Raw genomic sequence first — 14126 nt, forward strand, 5'->3', positions numbered from 1 at the left:
ACTGGAGGTCAGTGCTCAACTAATCGGACAGGTTGCAGTGATACAAAAAAGCCCCACGTAGCACCTGAAAGTTATTGTTATATGAATGACCAGTCGATTTGCTTCACTTCATTTCATTTATTTACTCTCAGTGTTTACAACATTACAGATTCAAGAGCGCAATATGGTGTAATTACATGAAGTGAGTTGAAATGGCGGTCTTAAAATTCGTGTCATTGATAATGGAGGCGAAGTCGGCTAGAAAATACATATTACTACAGTTAGACGCACCAACTTTGAACTCGTGGTCGTTGCGTGAAAAAATGAAAGAGGCTGCTGTGAAGATTGAGTTACGCAGGACAAGGTGGAAATGGCATATTTTATGAAAATGAAAGAGTTGAGCAAATTTACGTCGAAGTGAAAGGTCAGGCAAGTTAAAACATGAGTTCATTGATGTGACACTTGCAGTGCGGTAATGGCTAGGTAAAATTAAACGAGCAGAATGGTTTTGGATGACTTCTGTGTAGAGCGATAACGACTGAACGTGTTGGTCCGAGATGGAGTAGCCATACTGAAGTTTTGAACGGATGTGTGTTCTATACAAAAGGCCCTATAGGTTAGTAGGCACGATCGAGAAGTTTCACTTGATGTAAGCAATGGAACGATTAGCATTAATGACTATCTGTTCAATCAGGGTTTGTCATGAAAGGTTCTCGGAGGTTTAAACACCAGGGCACTTGCAGTCGCTAACTTGTAGAAGGGGACCGTTATTGCGCTAGAAGGAACAAAGTGCGCTACAAGAAACGTTCTCCCTACATCTTTAAAGACCTACCTTTTTCTTTGCTGACCTCCATTGACCATCTGACGTGCCAACAACTTCTAAAGTCTCAACGCAAGCCTGCAATGGGGCTCTGTTGGCTGCCCACATATTTTGGCGTAGCCGGCGGCGTGCAAGCCGCTCAAGCTCGTAGAACTGCATGCGATGGCTCCAGTTAGCCCTTCCTCACACCCAAATGCGCATCTAAACTGATGGTTCGGTCTCACTTACCAGCTCTTCAGGTACCGTTGCCGTTCCGGCTACGAGAACCATAATGAAATTCAAGCTGTCCCACATGGCAACATCAACGGCCACAGAGCTTGCTGCCCTGCATGCTGCCGTCGAATATATCCTACAAGACACACCTCAGAAATGGGTCATTTTCTGCGAGTTTTAGGTAGCACATCAGAGTCTGCATTTTGCCCTATATAGTAAGACTCATGAGCATAGGATTCACAAGAAAAAACCACCATCAAGCTACTGTTAAAGGCACGGGATAATATTCCAGTAGCTACCTGGACACACCGGCATTGCTGGCAATGACCTCGCCGACAAAGCCACCCGGTCTGCCCATCCGGATGCATAACTACTTCCAATCCTCCTATCAAGAACCGACGCTACAAGAAAGCTTCATATTCTGGCTAAAGCTATAACACACAAATATTGGTCTTCTTCGAATCTCCCGAAATGTCCTCTTCATTGGCATTCATCCTTAAAGCTACAAGTGCCATCAAATATTTACCGCTCTGAGGCGGCAGTATTGTGCCTTCTCTGGCTCGGAGTGGCATTTACGAAGACCGACTCGTTCCGCATTGGAAAGGTGGATACGCCGCTGGACTCTAGACCATTTTCCGTAATGAAGATCCTTGGACCCTGACCGAACGAGTTGGTGGCACAGAAAGCCATGAAAACGCTCTGAAGATATATATACCTCAAGTCTACAGGTCTTGGGAACCTTGTGTAGAGTCCGTGCAGACCTTCTACTGTGCGTGAAACTGTGCTCTCTCCCTCTCTCCTCCGTCCTCCTCTCCTCTCTCCTCTCGTCCGCCGACTAGTGCGGACGGGGAAAGGTCGGCTCCCACTTTCGTAAATATTTTCGGTCTGCTTTTTGCGTCTCCTATTGCTGAAATGCACGCCATTCGACACGGTTCCTTCTGAGGACTTCCTTCGGTGAGTGGCCCTTGCGCGGAAAGTGTGAAACTTTTGTGGCGGGTAGGCCACAAAATTGTGGCGGGTAGGCTTAGGCCTAACCCGACTAAGAGCGCCATTATACCCGAAGTAGACATGGCGGTAGGAGAGGAAATCTCCTCCGTTTAAGCCCAGGCTGGACGACAGCGTTGGACAAAAACAAGAAAGCTCGGCAAGGAAACAGCAGTTTCAACCCGCAAAGAATCCCATGTGGGCTCGAAGGGTGGCTGCTGCACGGCTGCCCCGCAAGGCACGCTGCAATGTGTCGCTGCCTCGTCGAGGCTCCACAGACTACCTAGGGAGCACACACGAATTATTGCCCGCCCAAGGGGCAGGCTGGGCGTCAAGAAGATAAGCCAAATCAAGCTGGCTCAAGCCTCGGCCATGGCGGCTGCAATAGCCCCCAGAAAAACTGAGGGCGACATAATCTGTCCTAATTTCACTCAAAATGTTCTCGTCGTCTCCACCCCGGAGAAAAAGAACGCCTCTGCTTATGCAGAGATCCAGCAAATCCGCATAAGCGAAGGACTATACAAAGTGGCCGCATACATCGCGGCCCCAGACAACACCTGCAAAGGGGTCATACGAGGGGTCGACGCAGACATCCGCGAGGCCCAACTCCAGCGCATGATCGTCAACCGTCGTAACCCGAAGGCTCTGGAATTCAAATGTATTAAGAACACCACCACAGTGGCTGTTCTCTTCGACATCGTACGCAGACGTCGACGGCGCAGTTAGCGTGCCAAGAACAAGCATCAGCAGCAACAGCTGGCGAAGGAGATCCGGTCACGTGACTCCACCGCGGCGGGAGCCCCCAGGAGGGAGCACTCCGCCACGCCAGCTGGTCAACAACGCAGCCTCTCCGGAGGGCGCTCTCGTTCCCGAAGGCGCTATACCTCCATGATTCGGATCCAGGAAACCCCAACCTGGGCCACGCGTCAAGCCGAAGTAGACGACGCCGGCTTCAAAGGTAACGCTGGTAGCATTGCCGTAGCATATAGTTGATCCCAGAGTCGCTCAACTCATGCAAGAGAACGCTCGACTCAAAGCCGAAATGCAGCAGATGAGGGCCGACTTTGAGCCGCTCCGTAAGTCTTACCCCTCGCAAGTCGAGAAGCAACAGGTGCCCAGCTCAAGGGAGCCACAGGCGCGTTCGGGAAACGTAGGGCCGCGCCCCCAGAGGGGTGCGCTGACTCTATGGAGACCGAGTCCAATAACAAAGACTTAGAAAACATGCAGTGGGCAATTCAGCAGTTCGCTGAAAACCGTGACTGCCCTCCTTGAAAAGACGGCGTCCCTGGAGATTACACAGGCCGTATTAGCTACGGTTAGACAGCATTTGAAGCAGCCCCGTCGGGCACCTTTACGCGCGAGTGCCACCCCCGCCAACAAGACGGTGGAATGGCCAATCCAAGGCAATCATCATGGCGGTCAATCCCAATAAGTTGGTTGTGCGTCAGTGGAACTGTGCCAGTTTCCAACGGCGTGAAGCTCCACTACAGCAATTCGTTTCGGCACAGGCGGTCAAACCGCACGTAATTCTGTGACATGAGACTCGAAGACGTGCCCACCTTCCCTGGATACCCAGCCTGCATCTAAGGCGGCGGCACTCGCCCCCTGACCTGCGTGTCGGGGGGTGGGTAGATCACCTTTCCCGTTGGACATTAAAGTTTATTCTATCTTCCCTGCATACCGGCGGTTGTATCGATAGAGTAGGAAGGAAAATGGGGTTTAGCAACTTTGGTCGCACGGAAGTGCTCCTTTCAAATACACAAATTACCACTTGGCCAAACTAGGGCTGAAATCATTATGGTCGAAATTATCCCTAACAATTGCCTTAAGAGCAGTGGCTTCCTTTTGAACATACACACCTCGCCATCCGATCAATGGCAGGCATTCGCCACGATCACGACAAAGGCGGTTACCCTGAGAAAGGGGGCCCCCATAGTGATAGCGGGTGACTTCAGTGCACCTCACAATGCCTGGGGATACCCCCGCCAATCCACCAAGGGCAATCTCCTTGTCCAGTCAGTCGCTGACTGCTCACTGGAATTGATCACGGATCCTCAATACCCGACGCCAACTGGCACGTCAGTAGTCCGAGACACCAATCCGGACCTGGCGTTCGTCAAGAGCGCCCCCGGAGCAGGATGGCAAAATTTGCAAGAGAACCTGGGTAGCGCCCAATTCATTGTGGTGATTACCCTAACAATTAACACCGCCCCTACCAGGGAATTTAAAGCACCGGACTGGGATGCCTTCCGGAAAATGCGGAAGATGTACCACACCCACTACGATAATATCAATAGTCTGTTCAGAAGACTACAAAAGGACGTACAAGCTGCCACCAGGGTGGTTAAGACCGACCAAAAATAGATCAAATAGACGCGCGCTTTGCGCGCCTCCTAGAAGCCAGAAACTCCATCCTGAGCCGCTGAAGAACGCACAGACTCCACCACCGACATCGCAAGAAAATTGCGCAGCTCGATCGTATAATAGAAAGTCATTCCATCGAACGGTCCACACAACAATGGTATGAAGTGTGTTCCTCGCTTGATGGCCAATGAGAACGGGGAGCAAATGTAACCGGCTCAAACACTTACTCGACGATTCGCAAAGCAAAAGCAATCAGAGACTAGCCATCGATGGTATAGTTCATAATCAAAAGGCGGCGGGCGCATTTGAACACATCCTTCTGCAAGAGTTGATCGAAAAGTATCTCCCACTGGGCCCGTCCGGTGACGGGGATTATCCTCTTAACTGGGGAGAAAATGTTGGGAGCTCGACGCCCCTCTCACAGAAACCGAAATCTGGGAGGTGCTCCAAACGCTCAGCGGTCGCTCTGCACCGGGCCCGGATGGCATCTCCAATAAGCACCTCCGCAATCTGGACGAACAATCAGTTGCGCTGCTCACCGAGGGAGTCAACAAAATTTGGGAAACGGGCTTCGTCCCCGACTCCTGGACGACAGCCTCAGTGGTACTTATCCCGAAAGCAGGGAAATCTCTTGCGCCGGAGAACATGCGGCCCATCTCACGCACGCCCTGCGTGGGTAAGGTGACCGAACATGCCATTCATAACTGTATATCTAGGCACATAGAAACTAATGAGTTATTCCCTCACAACATGGTCGGCTTTTGGCCGGCATTCTCCACACAGGACGTCATGCTACTTATAAAGAGGCAAGTAATTGATGACGACATTAGAGACACTCGGGGCATCCTTGCTCTAGACTTGTCCAAGGCTTTTGATAACATCTCGCACCGCTACGTGCGAGACGCCATCTCGGACCTGGACCTGGGGCCACGATTTCATGCGTACATTAGCTCCTTCCTCAGGGACTGCAAGGCCACTGTCAAAATAGGGCAAATCAAACCCAAGGAGTTTACATTAGCAGGGAGAGGCATCCCGCAAGGGGCGGTCATCTCTCCCCAACTGTTTAACGTCGCCATGAAGGACTTCTCGGACAGACTGGCCACACTAAGAGGAACGGGTCACGCCCTCTACGCGGCTGATATTACCGTGTGGTGCATGGGATGGTCTGACTCTGAAGTTGAGAGTGCGTTCCAAGAGGCACTCGACATCACAGAACACTTCCTATTCGACACGGGCCTGAGTCTGTCACCAATCAAGTCCGAAATTCTATTGTATAGACCCACCCGACGGGGCGTTAGGTGCTCCACACGCTTAGATCAAGTTCCCATAGCACTCTAAACGAGGGACGGACAACAAATCCACAGAGTGGATGCAATCAGGGTCCTTGGACTCTTGCTGGAATCTCGCGGGGGCAACTCAAAGAGCCCGCATTACGTCCAAGACGGAGAATATGCTTCGGCTTATCCTCAGGGTCACGAACCACGGGGGAGAGGGGGTTAAGCGAGAGCAATTTGCTCAGATTCTACCAGGCGTTTCTGATGAGCCACTTTAACTATAGAGCCTCCGTGCTGCGCTGGTCTTAACGAGATGAGGCCAAAATCGACGCCCTCGTGCGCAAATGCATCAAGCGCGCGCTGGGTTTACCCCTCACTACCAGCACCGCGCGTCTCATACAACTAGGTATGCACAACACACAGTCCGAGGTGGTCGAGGCCCAACGAGTGGCCCAAAAAATACGACTGTCGTCTTCGCTAGCGGGGAGACGCATGCTCGAATCCGTTGGGTGTGGTCACCAGGAAATCGCGAAGCGCAACGTGACCCTATCATCCATGGTCCGAGAAACGTTCAAGGTAGATCCCATGCCACGTAACGTCCACCCTCAATACAATGTAGGGCGCTGGGTAGCCAGGGCTCGTTCCCTTTTGATCCTCGACGTCTTGGCTCTCTGCCGCAAACTAACGATACTATGGCTGAAGCAGATAAAGTGTCACTTGTGCTAAAAGGCATCGCCGACGATGCTTTCAATTTGCTTGTTTTCGGCCATGTCTCGACTATCGACGCCATCATCAAAGAATGCCGTCACCTTGAACAAGCTAAGAGCCGCCGTATCACACATCACATCACGCGGCTCCCCAACACTGTCGCTACGTCGACATGTGAGGGTCGACCGCGTCAAACCACCCACTGTGACGATGTAACTCGTACTGTTCGCCGCGAGCTCGAGGCCGCCTGTTTGCCAGCTTTCTCCGCGACGCCTCCCGATCCACCAGCAACCACGATTGCGCTGCTTCAGGCCGTCGTCAGAAAGGAATTTGAGAACATGGGTCTCAACTCCGTGTGTTCATCGTCTACACCCACGGTTTCCAGTTCTCTCGCAGCCCTCCTCGTCCCCAGCAGTCCTTCTCTCCCACACCTCGCCGCAACCCTTCCGAATGGCGTACCCCCGATGACAGGCCAATCTGCTTTCACGGCTGTTGCATCGGCCACGTCGCTCGTCACTGCCGCAACCGATGGCCACCACCTCCTCGGGCATACACCGCCGCTCATTCCCGCCCATTCGGATCTTCTGTTCCCTATGCCACCCGCCATGAACCCATTGCCGCTGATGCTCCTGCCCCGAACCTTCGCTACAGCCGCTCGCCCTCACCTCGACGCCATCAGTCTCGTTCGCCCCAACCCCGTCGCTTCTCTCCGTCGCCTATCGCCTCCCGGATCCAGCCGGAAAACTAGGCACTGCAGCTTCTGGAGGTGAAGCTGCGTTGTCCACTCTGCCCTCAAATCCTCTGCTGACGTTACACACGAACCAAAACCTTCTTGACGTTGACGTTGATGGCTATCCTGTCACGGCACTCATCGATACAGGCGCACATCTTTCTATTATGAGTGCTGCCTTCCGACAATGACTGAACAAGCTCCTCGCGACAGCGTCGGCACGCGTCGTCCGCGTTGCGGATGGCGGTATTGTGCCTATCATCGGCATGTGTACGGCACGTGTCAGCATCGCCGGCTGCGACACTCCTGTCCTCTTCACCGTGATTGCTCATTGCCCCCAGGACCTCACTCTTGGCCTCGATTTTCTCTCCGCGCGCTCTGCTCTTAATGACTGCTCTACCAGTACCCTTCGCCTTGAGTTGCCGATTCACACAGAACCTTCTGACGCACCCCAGTGGCCCCTACGCCCCGCCGGCTTTATTCGCCTGCCGCCAAAATCAATAGCCTATATTGAACTCTTGTCTTCCCCACCAGTCCCTGATGGCGAGTACCTCGTCACTCCTCTGCCCGACATACTGCTAGAGTATGACGTTACCATGCCTCACAGTATACTTACTACTACGGCGAAACGCACTTTCCTGCCTTTCTTTACCTCTGGATTGGCAAAGCAAATTCTACCGCCAGGTATTTGCCTTGCCAACGTTGATTGTCTCGGCGACCATCACGTGGCAACTTTATCGACCGATGCTTCTCGCGAGCTTAGGGGGCCCATCGTGCCAGCCTCGGCCGCCGACCCCAATATACAGAAAATAGTTCCGACGGACCTGTCTTCTGCGCAGGCTGAAGACCTTTACCAAGTGTTATCGTCCTACAGAGATATTTTCGACTTCGACGATCGCCCATTAAGCCAGACGCTCGCTGTCAAGCATCGGATTCTTACTGGCGATGCTACTCCTATTCACCGACGACCATATCGAGTTTCTGCGTCTGAACGCCGAGTAATTCAAAGTGAAGTCAACAAAATGCTAGACAAAAACATCACTGAGCCGTCTTCCAGTCCCTGGGCGTCACCTGTAGTGGAGACAATCGCCATCTGAACAACACTAATAAGAAGGACGTCTACCCACTCCCACGTATAGACGACGCCCTTGACTGCCTCCACGGTTCCAGCTATTTCTCTTCCATTGATCTTCGTTTTGGATACTGACAGATTGCTGTTGACGATATGGGCAGAGAAAAAACCGCGTTCATCACACCTAATGGCCTATACGAATTTAAAGTAATGCCGTTTGGATTATACAACGCCCCTGCCACCTTTGAGCGCATGATGGACTCCTTGCTCCGTGGTTTCAAATGGTCCACCTGTCTATGCTACCTCGACGATGTCATCGTCTTCTCGCCCACGTTCAACACTCACCTTGAGTATCTAACAGCTATACTTCATGTATTTCGAAAGGCGAACCTGCAACTTAACTCGTCCAAATGTCGTTTCGGCCGCCGCCAAATTACTGTTCTGGGCCACCTCGTTGACGATTCCGGAGTACATCCTGATCCCGACAAAACTCGCGCTGTCCGAGACTTTCCGGTTCCGAAGACAGCCGCAGACGTTCGAAGTTTTGTCGGGGGTATGCTCGTACTTTCGTCGTTTTATTCAAGATTTTGCGGCAATTGCTAGACCCCTCACTAACCTATTGAAGAAAGGCGTACAATTCTCGTGGGGCCCTGAATAAGCCGCCGCCTTCTCTCATCTCTTCACTCTTCTGTCCTCACCACCCATTCTCGCCCACTTCGACCCTGATGCCCCTATAGAATTTCGTACAGATGCCAGCGGTCATGGCGTACGTGCCGTCTTAGCCCAGCGTCAGCGTCGCCAGGATCGTGTTATTGCTTATGCGAGCCGCCTCCTCACACCATCGGAGCGCAACTATTCCATTACGGAACGAGAATGCCTTGCTGTAGTATGTCATAAGAAGCCAACAAACATTGACACCAAGGACAACATAGGGAACATTACATGTGCTTAATAAATGAAATAAAGAAACGAAGAATTATTGGAAATTAAAGTGGATGAAAAAACAAATTGCCGCAGGTGGGAGCCGAACCCACAACCTTCGCATTTCACGTGCGATGCTCTACCAATTGAGCTACCGCGGCGCTGTTTTCCCATCCACATACTTGGGCATTTGTGTGTCCTAATAGAACCCTGGGGGTGTTAGCCAGCGCCACCACACACAGACCTTGGCGGCGGACGTGGGACGTCCTTTTTGCTGCAGGCGTCACGAGAACGTGATCTTATTGGGTGAAGGAAACTGGTCAATAAACCCACATATGCTACCTGAAGGCATCGATGTAGCCGGATTCGAGACCCTCGTTATGTAATAAACGAGAAGAAAGGGAGTTAACCAAGGGTCCCGATTTTGTTAGTCATATCATAAGAAGCCAACAAACATTGACACCAAGGACAACATAGGGTTCTACATTGGCCCGACAACCCAGCCGCCCCCCCTCCCCCCACCCGTACCTGCCGATTATTACAAGTTGTAAGTTGACGGTTCGGCCCATGGAACGGCCTGCAGATCAACAAGGTGAGCCCAGGGAAGTTAGTAGACGCCATCACAAATGAGGCAATGCAACAAATCGGCTCCGCCGGATTCAACATACGCATCGATAAAGACCAAAGCATTTTAGCCGCCGTGGTTGCTCAGTGGTTATGGTGTTGGGCTGCAGAGCACGAGGTCGCGGGATCGAATCCCAGCCATGGTGGCCGCATTTCCATGGGGGCACAATGCGGAAACACCCGTGTACATAGATTTAGGTGCACTTTAAAGAACCCCAGGGGGTCAAAATTGCCGAAGTCCTCCACTACGGCATGCCTCATAATCAGAAAGTGGTTTTAGCACGTAACACCCCATAATTTAATTTTTAACTTTAACAACATTTTTGAGCACTGTCTCAGAAACTACGGCCTCAGCACTAAGCAAGATGCAGAAAATTACAATTGGTGCAACAACATATCATACTGCATCATACGGAATATCCCCCGAAAACTCGGGCAAAGGGGGGATATACAACATCGATCACGACACCACGCCCGAAATGTTACTGAAACGCATGTAGAAGACTGGGAAACACAACAACCATGGTGATCACATTCCTGAGAGAAACGGTACCATATTACATCGAATTTTCCGGTCTTCTTCTGCGGTGCTACCTCTACAAGAGGACCGTGCCAGATTGCCGAACCTGCAACGAGACAGGCCACAAACAGGACGTCTGGCCACGGCCTCCCGCCAAACCCATGTCAAGGGAGTGCTGTACTTCGCGACCAACGGAGTAGCACGAGTGCCAACCTCGGTACTCTCTGTGCCGCGGGAATCACCCGAAGGCAGCCAAACCTGCCCCAACAGATTCCTTCCGCCCGTCAACCGCCGGAAACCGCAGGAGGCCCTGAGAGCAGACCTTCTCTCCGAGGCCACGTGGTGAGCGCTCAGCATCCCGCAAGTCGCCGACTCCGAAACGACGTGGAGCTATCCAGGAGAGGAGCAGTTCCAGGCCATGTACCGGTTCTGGTTCCAGGCACAGGACTTTATCGCGACGACGGACGCCATCGCATGAAAGAACCTCGAGCTGTGGTCGCTCCGCAAGTAGAAGGGGGGGGGAGCAAGGGGGAGCAGCGCATGTCACGCAGCAGGTGATATGGGCACAAGTTGTTTCTCTCAAAGCTCGCCACCCCCCCACCCTGTTGACAGAGGGCTGGCAGAGGCACACGCCCACATTAAGCGTCTCACTGAAGAGAGGGCAACCCTTAAAGCAGAAAAAAATAACGTGCACGCAGAGATCGTAGCACTTAAAGGAAAATTGTTTGGAAAAAATAGAACTACCCCTACACAAAGCACTTCAACCCCACCCCCGAAGACGCGGAAACGGGAAGAGCAGCCAGCGCACACAGTCGCCCTAAATCAGACACCGCAACGAGCAACCGCGCAGCCCACTGCACCGCAGGGAGTCATACCCGTCCAATACGCCACTCTCCAGAAGGTAGAGGAGATAGTAGCAAAGGACATTCAGAGCCTTCAGACATCCCTACAAGCTACTATGCAACAACAACTCACAGCTATACGACAATTAGCGGCACAACAATTCGCAACTCAGCAACATCACTCTAACACTGAGATAGGGGAACGCATCATCAGGCTAGAGGAAGGCATACTAGCGCTGGAAACTCATCAAAGCCCGGCGCACCAAGAAAACACCTCATCAGACCCTACCAGGTTTGCCACATTCTCTAGGCTCCCCAGAACTCCATCATATGTACGCATCACTACTCCTTAATAACCAAGATGGCTCCTTCTAAACAAATAAGCAGTAAGCGCGGGGGCTCCCCAGGCGAAACCACGGTGTGGCAGTGGAATTGCCGGGCCTAGAAGAACAAGTATGGATCACTGATACAATACATCGCTACATTAACAAGACCACCTGAAATCATCGCACTGCAAGAAGCGAACACACACATCCGATAACCGGGATACGTTACGTATGGCACCGATACAGATGACAGCCTTCACACCCTGGTCAGTGAGTAGCCAGTGGCCGTTCAACGCCATCTCTAACAATCCGAACCGCTTGTCATTCTGGTCGAAATTATCCCACACACAACAAAGAAGAAAGGTCCCATGTTCGTTCTGAACTTACTGTCGGTCGAAAAGCAGGCCATCGGTCCTCAAGACAGGTTCTGGAGCAAGCCACGCATGCAGCAGGCAACCATCCGCTTCTAATAGTGGGCGACTTCAATGTAGCCCACCCCCTTTGGGGTTATACGAGAACCAACCACAGGGAAAACCGGCTTCACAAAATTATTGTGGACATGGATCACACACGCGTCAACGATGCTCAACGAGGCTCAACGAGGCTCGGCACAAATGTTCAAAGAGACCCGAATCCCTACTTAAACCGCACTAGAAGTATCCCCCAAGCTTCTTGTGCCAATCTGGAGGAGTACCTAGGCAGCGACCACGCGCTGCTAGCCGCCGCTCTCCATGGGCTCGAATACAAAGCCAGGATAGGCGCTTCTCGCCTCACAGATTGGGCCAAGGCGCGCGAGATACGAGAACAAAGAGCTAGAAACGAACAGAGCCAACAGCTTCAGTCAATTAAGGACCGGATCGCTCAGCTTCACAAGGATGTGAAGGCGCACATCAAAATGCTTGAAACATCCTCCACCACTCCGTGCATCAACGCTTGCTTGTCCCTCATGCGGGAAGCCTGGCGTAGCCTACTGACGTGTTGGAAAAGACAAAGATTAAATCGCAAACTCAGGAAGCGAATTGCACAACTCGCACAAGAGGCTGCGGAATACGCTACCACGTTACACCGACAAATTTCCTCTCCCTCCGCGGCAGCTTCAGAGGAATACTGAGCACTTCCAAGACGTGGAAGTTATTGAGGTATTTCATCAACCAGTCCATCAGCAAAACGGAATCCCACAACAATATGGCCCGAATATTCCAGCAATCCAGCAAGAAAAGAAGTGGCTTTTTGAGAGAAGCCCCAGGAAGTTAAAAGGCGCGAGATTTGGCGACGAAATATAAAGCGCGGGAACTTCAATAGAGAAATCAGTTGACAGTGCGGCAACGTCCACGTCTGGTCATTCCTTTCTTTGTCTGTGTTCTACAACTTCTCCTGCTACAACCTTCGAATAATGAAGCAACCACCTTGGTTAAATACCCTTTTGATTCTGTCATTCCTCACTGTCGTATACAACACCCACTTGCAACGCACTATGGTATACTCGCCATTTTTTCTACGTGTATCGCCATCAACTCATCACTCTCTTCGACATCTCTTTCTTTGGTGTGTCGGTGCCCTCGTCGACGTCAGTGTGTGACAGTTCGTTTCGGGCACTGTACGGTGTCGCCACAGCACCCGCCACAAAACGGATGCCAGTCAACAACACCGCAATTTATGATGATGATGCATCACACTTGTGTCGTTTCCTTCCACACTGGAGACGAAGGGTTGCTGTGCACCCCTGTCGAGCTCCTGGGTTGTGCGAAAAGTTTCAATCCTGTTTTATCGGACCCCACACTGTTAGGGGGGGGTCCGATAAAACAGGATTGAGACTTTGCCATTGATCTATCGCGTCAGTCCCGTTATCGCGCCTTTCCACCTTCGACGGCCGCTGCAGTGCCACAGAGATTACGTTTCGCATTGAAAGCCTTTCATACGGCGTTCGCCGCAATAAACACGGGCCGGGTTGGCTGCTTGCGTGCGCGGTGGAAATAGTTTATGATGATGGTGACGACCTTGATGTGTTTGGCGCATACCCACTCACGGGGATTGGCCATGAGTAGGGCAAATTTTGCACATGTGGTAAGGTAATAATTAAAAAATCTGTAATTTTGATGAATAAGTGAAAACGCGCAAAGCGCAAAATGATTAAGTAGACAGTCATTCAAAAAATTATATATAGTTTCAATGATGCAATGATGCAGGAATGAAATTAATAATAGGGTCAACAATGAAAACGGCTTGATTCAATTATGAAGTTTTCTATGGCAATGCATGCATTCCTGGGTGAGTGCCAAATAACAAAAAATAAATGAAGGGTACAGGTGGCAAGCTTTGGTTTGGTGGTTTTTTGATTTTCAGTATCTTTACATAGGCACCTTTGTTGTAAACGCTTAAAAAAGCTTGCACCTCTTCGGGCTTCTCTTGATCCACGCAATAGTCGTCGTCTGCCGTTATTGCGATTCCTTTCTTGAAAACTTTGCCCTCCTTAAATTCCTGTCAAGAATTATGTCCCACGCTGATAACGCGCATGCCTTTCGTCACCTGGAAACACCGGGCTCGCAACGTTAAGGGAAGGAAACGCAAGCAAGATAGATGACGAATATTGTTGTGGAACAAGATAAGCCTTAAAGCCCGGAATACATGGAGCGTTTTTGAGGCGATTTTCGCCTCACGGCGCCGATTTGACGCCCGGCGTGGCGAAAAACGCCCGCCGCCGCCGATCAGGCCCGGCCTGATTTTGACGCGGCGCGCACGCGTCTGACGC

At 51.5% G+C, this 14126-nt stretch overlaps 1 non-coding gene across 1 annotated transcript; it reads right to left on the minus strand.

The window, feature by feature from the left end:
* Positions 1–9153: 9153 nt before the first annotated feature.
* Positions 9154–9226, minus strand: TRNAS-UGA (transfer RNA serine (anticodon UGA)). Its single transcript has one exon. It is a non-coding gene; the product is annotated as a tRNA-Ser (tRNA).
* Positions 9227–14126: the final 4900 nt, after the last annotated feature.

Source organism: Dermacentor albipictus, chromosome 1 (genome assembly GCF_038994185.2).
Source record: "Dermacentor albipictus isolate Rhodes 1998 colony chromosome 1, USDA_Dalb.pri_finalv2, whole genome shotgun sequence".
Taxonomy (NCBI): Eukaryota; Metazoa; Arthropoda; class Arachnida; order Ixodida; family Ixodidae; genus Dermacentor; species Dermacentor albipictus.